The sequence below is a fragment of the Leptonychotes weddellii genome, chromosome 12, assembly GCF_054177405.1.
Source record: "Leptonychotes weddellii isolate Sample4059 chromosome 12, ASM5417740v2, whole genome shotgun sequence".
Classification (NCBI taxonomy): Eukaryota; Metazoa; Chordata; class Mammalia; order Carnivora; family Phocidae; genus Leptonychotes; species Leptonychotes weddellii.
The window spans coordinates 3,530,550-3,537,965 of NC_138380.1; the positions used below are offsets into that span (position 1 = coordinate 3,530,550).

At 50.6% G+C, this 7,416-nt stretch overlaps 1 long non-coding RNA gene across 1 annotated transcript; it reads left to right on the plus strand.

Moving 5' to 3' along the window:
* Nucleotides 1-200: 200 nt before the first annotated feature.
* On the plus strand, nt 201-3,026 carry LOC145716385 (uncharacterized). Its single transcript, XR_014139019.1, has 3 exons — nt 201-1,485; nt 2,032-2,146; nt 2,896-3,026. It is a non-coding gene; the product is annotated as an uncharacterized LOC145716385 (long non-coding RNA).
* The last annotated feature ends 4,390 nt before the right edge of the window (nt 3,027-7,416 follow it).

Below are 7,416 nucleotides of genomic sequence, written 5' to 3' on the forward strand. Positions count from 1 at the left end.
TTCTTCTCGGGCCCCGTGCCGGAGCTCATCGCTCTTTTAAATTCTCTTTCTTAAAAAATGCAGCCCAGCATCACTCAGACGGGGGGCGTAGGGGTGTTCAGGTATTAAATACACACTCTCTATTACATGTTTAATAAACACTGCTGGCTTACAGGGAAGCAAAATTGTTTTTTTATAAACACTGGGGCTGGCAGACACATTTTTCTGGCAATAATCTGCGGAAAAACACCTCTGGGTTCCTTGCTCATTCGCGCCACGGCAGGAGCTGAATGGAGCCGAGTGTGCGGCTTCCCGGGGGTGTCTGCAATTGAGATCGACACCAGAAAGGAATGAAAGCAGAGGCAAGTCATTGGAAAGTAAATGAATATCTGAAACCAGAGGCGTAGGAGGCCATCCCCACGAGGCTCCGCAGCCCTGCCCTCCCCGCTCGGGGCCTCAGCGTCAGGTGCTGTGATCCGGGCTCACAGTTCCCGAGGGCCCCCTGACATGGGTCCACAGTACTGAACCAACCTAACGTCTGAACTCTCCATGATCAGTCATCCTTTTGGACAGGTTGTACTTTCGACATCTGCCGACATCTGTTTATAGAATTTGAGAGACAAAGGAAGGTCTCTTTGCCTCAAAACATCTCCCTCGCTGCCAGACAGAGGGCCACAAATTAGACATTAGAGATTCATTTCTTTGGAGGGTTAGGTTTTTGTATCTCGTTCCACAACTAATAAAATAATTACCTTTGGGCCTTTTTAAGTACAATTTTGTAAGGGAGATGTTGATGTTGAGCGAAGAACCAGGCTCTTGCAAATCCAGAAGAGTCTCAAAGGGAACCAGAAGGCCAATATGAGGAAGGAGGGGAAGGGCTGCGTAATCACGCCAAGGTCTCGCCGGGTTAGCTCACAATTCAGCATGAGGCCAGCCCTGCCTCTGAATGAAGTCCTGCCAGCAATTTATAAAGGTCAGCTCTGAGGAAGTCCGGTGGCTGCTCGGCAGCCAGCAGAGGGCTTGTCGGTCACAGTCTCTATGATTAGTGGCCAGGGCGGCAGGCAAAAGAGAAGGTCTGTGAAGGTGGGAGGGCAGAGGCAGAATCCCAGGCAACCGGAGCCGGCACCCCGAGCCGGGCAGGGGGCAGATACCTGGAGAGGTCACGGACACCAAGAGAAGTCATGGACACCAGCCAGGACGTGCGCCTGAGGACAGGGATGCCTCCCGACACACACAGGACTCCGGAGGCCGCACTTGCATCCTGCACCTCACCCTGCGCCCCGCCATCGCCCTCGCCCTCCCTGGGGCCTTGGGCAGCCACGCCCCTGCACTCACTCTTCTGCCCACTCCTCACAGGCAGCTCCCAGCAGAGAATCCGTGAGGGCACGAGCCTCTGGGGGCCAGGGGCCACGCTCACTGGCTCTCCGGGAGCTGGCATTTTCTGTCTCATCACACAGCATCAAGGAAAAGCTTATGACCTCTTAGGGTTTCAGCATCGCCCAACAGGTGAGGTGTGCGGTTTAAGGGAGGATCCTTGTAAGTCAGAGAGAGAGAAGACGCAGAGGCTGACCTGGGAAGGATGGAAGTTTGGGGAGGCCAGGACCCGGGGCAGCACCTGGCACGAAGATATTTAATAAAGGGGGCCTGGAAGATGGAAGGAATGGGTCTCTGGCCTCCCTTTCCTTTTACGGAAACATGCACCGTGGCGGCATCCATGTCTTCCCACCAGAGGGTTTTAAGTCCCCAGGGAAATATTCTTTACAGGTTCTCGGCTTTGCCATACGCCCCTTCTTTCGCTGCCATATGCGAGATACTAGGTGTCAAGGCCTCTGGAAATTGAACGCTCCTCAGAATGTGAGCGGGGCCTGGTTAGGGAGAAATAGAAAAGAGAGCAATACAGACAGAGAGGAAGAGACTGGTTCTTATTTAACATATTCTGGAAACTCCTCTGATTATTCATTCAGAAGCTTCAGTGGCAAAAATGTATCTTTTTTGAATAGGATTTTATTTCTTATCTTGTTCTGTGTGCCTAAAATGTCTTCATTTGTACAGTCAACAGAGTTTGCAAACCTTATCCTTGGAAGGCACATTTCTGGAAAAGACCCAGAGCTGTGTGCACGGGCGGCAGAGTCTAGAGGATGCGCTCAGGTTGCTGCAGTTGAAGGTGGTAAGTTCCTATTCCCTCTTCCCTCTTTCTTGTAGGCAAAAAGTCCATCAAGTGATGGAGCTCCCCAGGACTCTCTCTGCCCAGCGGTGTCCAGCCTGGGATTCCTTCTGGCCTGGGTGACCCAACATCCAATCTCTGCTTCGTTACAGAACCGACCACCCCTTGTGACCACCCTTGGCAGGGAAAGTCAGGGAGCTGAGGAGCTTACGTGCTTGCTTTAGAGAAAACACCACTCTGTCTAGGTGTGTCTGCCTGGCCTCCGTGGGCCACAGGTATTTCAGCAACAGGACCAGACCCGGTACCAACAGCAGCTGGTTAATGAGAACACCACGCTCTAACACTTCAAGGACTCGTTCCTGTGCTCAGCACCAGTGTGTGTGACACGCCTAATACACACTAGCTCCCTTCCTTCTCCTAAGAAATCCATTTCACGGGGCACACTTCTAAGTGTGCATAAAACCTTACTGCATGAAATCCGTGTAGAACGTCTATTTCGCCCGTGGCTAATTCCCTGGTCTGCAATAGGAAAGTTCTTGAGGCAATGTGGCCACTCAAGAAAGAGAAACCATACCTGTCCTCGGCACCCCGGATCTCCCTCCCACATGCAGAAATCCTGACCCACAATGACTGTGGAAGTTCTAGAACTTCTCTCTGGGGGAGGTTTAGGAGAAGCGACCTGGTTGAAAGAAGACACCAGATAACTTGTCTTGAAGCAGCATACGCTCAGCGAGTACATGGCTTTTATTTAGATCTGACACACGCTGGGGGTGCAGAAAAGTGGACGTGAAGCTTGCTTCCAGTGGCAGCTGGGGAGGTGACCACCAGGCACGCTCCCTTCTCCGGCAGTCGAGTGCTGGGGATCACCCACAGCATGTCTCCACGCTAGTGGCATTCTGCGGGGCGTAAGAGCAAATGGATACACAGACCCTGCCAGTGGGGAGTGGACCATGGTCCCATTCTTCTTTTGATTAACAGGTAATCAAATATGGAGTAAACCACTTCACGTCTCTTGGGTCATCTAATGCAATCCCATACACGCTACTTCAGTGCACAACCACACACCACTCACTCTTAGTCTCCTGCTGAGTCCACATCACTGCAGAGCAAGGGTCTACTTGGCCCAGACACGAGAGTTACCGCTCATGTAGTTTGCATCAATCCCACTGAAGCCAAAACTGAGGGTTCACATATGTCCCCTATCCTCTGTCAATACGCAGGCTGACCCTCCAGTGTGGAAGATGGGTCCGGGTCAGCTTTTCAGTGGCACAACTGGGTGGTTTTCCCCCATTTCCTCTGTGTGTGTTGTGCGTTCCACCAGCAGTGACTAACTAAGCCTCTCCTCGTAAACAGAATCGAAAGTAGTAGGAAGAACCCAGGGGGCCGCTACTCATAGTTAGCATGACCTTATTTCTGGGAAGAAGCCATTCCATTTCTCCTCCTGGCTACCTCACCAGCCCGTCAAAATATGAACCAGGCTTCTCTACTTTCCGTCAAGTAAGTTCTCTACATTGATGATGCTCCTTGTTAGATGATCACGGTAATGTTTCTTCCCTCTAGCTAGGTAAGAGAAACCTTCACGCTGTCTCCGGGCACGAGACCCCAGCAGCACATCTGTCCTTCACAAGGAGCGCCAGCACATGACCTCTCACCGCGGGCTGGTAAGTGATGTCACGGGCATCTATGCGTATATGAGCTTTCATAGCTGTCTTTCTCACTGGGCGTGGAGCTCCCTGAGAATAAGCCTGTGGTCTTGTTCATCTCATCTCCCTGAATCTAGCACAGGGATTCGTACTTTCAAATAAACGCCAAGTCAATGAATGAAGACACTCAGAGACCCAGTGCTTCGGGAGATTTCCCCCAACCACAGCCTGAGCTACCTCCCTCGTTGCCGTCCTCCCAACACCCCACATGCACCTTTGAGTCCCCATCACAACAATAATTTAAGACTAATTTCGGTGATTGTCTGTTGAACGCCTGCCTTCGTTGCTAGGCTGTGAACTTGTGTATTCTACGAGCCCTGGGGCCATGTCTGTTTTGCTCGCAGCTCTGGCACAGAGCAGCACTTAATAAATATTTGCTGAATAAATAAGACAATAATTCTTGGCTGTCAGAAGAGAATTACACACAGTGAAACCTTAATACTTGTACTTCATAGACTCTGTGTAGTACCTAGAACATTTTAAGCAGAGTCAATATTAACTGATAATAATGAGTTTGTACTATATATAAAGTGTGTGAGTAATGGCACCATTTCTAATTTAATGGATGATGATCTTAGTGCACCTTCTCCTAGGCAATGAAAAATAAAAATATCATTTTATCCAAAATGACATCACTGGTCCCTCTTACTATTTTTATCCTGATTGTAGAGAATTATAGTGATGGCCCAGAAAAATGCATTTCATTTAGGAAAAGTGGGGGGGTGGGGAACAGCCTTTGAATTACAAGAGCACACAAATGAATTAAAACCTTCTTTTGTGTTGGCATTGATGTATACAGAAAAAGTGCTTTTGTGTGTATGGCCTGCAAATTTTTAATTAAAGGATTTGGTTGGGCAAACTGGGTATGTCTAACCACCATGACAGTGATGAGTTTCAACGAGGCATTCTGTGCCCTCTGCAACATGACAACTCGGATGACCCAGCAGAGCTCCCTGTCCTCGGGAACAGTCATCTGGGTGTGTGTGTGTGTGTGTGTGGATTTTCCCACCATTCTGTGCTTGGACTGTGATAGGACTTGAAAACAGGACACTAAAAGGTGAATTTGCAGAAGAGAGATGGATGTGGGAGAAGTCATGCTAACAAGTCACAGTGTTGGTCTCATGGGGTCACACATTGATACTTTTTTAAAGCAAAGCACATGCACGCACGTGATGAACTTATTACCCATTCTGATTGATGCCGCCTTTTCTCAACTCATCTATTAGGCTTTTTCTAGCATCCCATCACCTACAGGCAAAGATTCCTGTGGTTTTCTGAGAGATCAAATGTCATTTTCCTTGCTTTTGCTCTGTTGAGACTGAGTCTTGGTTCTCTGCCCTGGAAACTTTGGTTTATCCTGAAGGATTTGAATGCCAGCTCTCCACTTCCAGGGGTAAATCCAACAATTCCTTATGCACGCTGTTAGCCAACCCAATGACAAAGTTCAGTACAGAACGGAAGGTCCCTGCTCCCCAGATCTGAAAAGCTTAGCTGCTCATCTGAGCCAAATGCATGAACAGGATGAAGGTAAGAGAGAAGCGGAGACAGGGAGGTCGATCAGATACCAGGACCAGGGCACAAGCCACCATCTTCGGGGTCCACTCACCACTCTAGCCAGGGAGATCAGTGAGAAAGAGAGCCTGTTGGAAATGTCCTCCCTGTCACCCCCTCGTCCCACCCACCACAAGAACCAGGACAGCCTGCACATAACCTTTTGAACACAGTCACCCTTCCTCTTAGCTGAATTGGGCTTTGCTTGTATCATTTCATGGGTCCTAACCAGGGGGGGGTGCACTCTTGCCCCACCTGATGCAAAGTCTCTGGGGGGCAGCTCAGGAACCCCTCCTCGGGCCACTCCAGGGGCACATCTCCTGGTGAACTCTCCTGCCAGATCGAATCAAATTAAAATGCATATCAAGAGCAGCAGTGAAGGGGGGGGGAACATGGAAGAGTAAACTGAAGAAAGGAGGTATCCCAAAAGAACTGGATAGCACAACTCCTTCATTGCAGTGATAATTCAAGAGGGAACCGGGCTGCTCTTATATAATAAATTCGTCTTTTGAGGCATCCATCAGCTAGGAGAACCCTACATCCCCATCTCCTCACTATTTGGTGGTCAGTAGCATGGAGGCTCATGGGACTTTCCAGACACCGTGTCTATCCTAAGACAGCAGCTCCAGAATTCAAGGCAAGATACTTTGACACTGTGGGTTACTCACCCACCAAAATAGCTCCCAGCAGCTGGTTTCACTGATCGAGCCTCCCCAGGGCCTCCCCCATGTGACTCCTGGTCCACCACCAACCACACTGTGCCTGAAAGCCAGCCTCAGGTCAACCGCAGTCTCAACCCAGGTTTCTGGGTATCCCCCTCTTCCTGAGGAATCACACTGTCTTTTGGATGGTGCATTAGTTTGCTCGGGCTGCCACAGCCATGCACCACAGGCGGGCGGCCTGAAAGACAGAAATGTGTTCTCTCCTGATTCTGGAGGCAGGAAGAGCCACACGTCACTTCCTCTCCCATCTCAGAGACACTCCATTTCAGGGCTACACCTGGCTGCAGGACATGGGCATCCAGCTGTGCTCCCGGGAGCAGCTAGAGACAATCAGGTGATGAGCCTGTCCCCACTACAATGTCGGGTCTGAGTTCTCCATCCTGAGCCTGCCAACCGCCACTCCTGCCCATGCTCCTTACTGATGCTCCATTCATAACACGAGTCATCTGACCTCATTCCAAGTATTTCCTGTATAGCTAGGTGATTCCTTCTGCACTGCTTACAATATCTCATCTGGATATTTAGGCACCGTCTTCACTCCATAGTTTATAAGCTTCTGAAGAAAACTTGCATCCTACTGCAGTTAGTTGTGATACCTACATATTTTCTGGGAAAACCTGGAAGGAAGCCAGTATGGACAGACCAGCTTTACCTTCCCCTCAACTGTACCGAGCCCTGTCCTCTCCTGAGGGCTTCCCATGGTGCCAGAGTCCTTGGCAATAAAAGCAAACAAAGTAACATTTCAGCCCACTAATGAGTCGTTCGTCACGTGTGGGTTGGTGACTATGAATATAGCTCAGCGCCACGTCCTCGGGGCGCAGCATGGGGCGATGCAGCGAGCAGACTTTTCCAGCAGAGGCTGCTGTGTAACCGCTCTCCAGACCGACTACGGATAGCCAGCCCGAGCACAGTGCAGGAGGGGCTGGTGGCCTGGGTCCACCACACGCTCTCTAGGGTCAGCCTTGGAGCGGAAGCCAGAGGTCAGGGAACCGGACAGCAGCACAGAGTGTGCTGGGAGCACGGACCAGAGCAGAGCCAGGCTGCAGGCCCGGGATGGTCTGGGCCTTGCCACGTGGGCTTCGGTGTTTCTTCATTTGCACAGTGGGGTTACTATCGCATATTTCCCAGGGTCGTCATGGAGACTCCACAAGCCGTATGATGCTTTACCATTGCTGTGTGTGCCTGGGGAAACGAACAGGGTCTTTGTGAGTCGGGAGAGCAGGCTGGGTGGGGTTAGGCTGGTGTGGGAAGGGCGGTGATGCTGGAATGTTCAACCCTGACATTAGAAGCAGTGGTC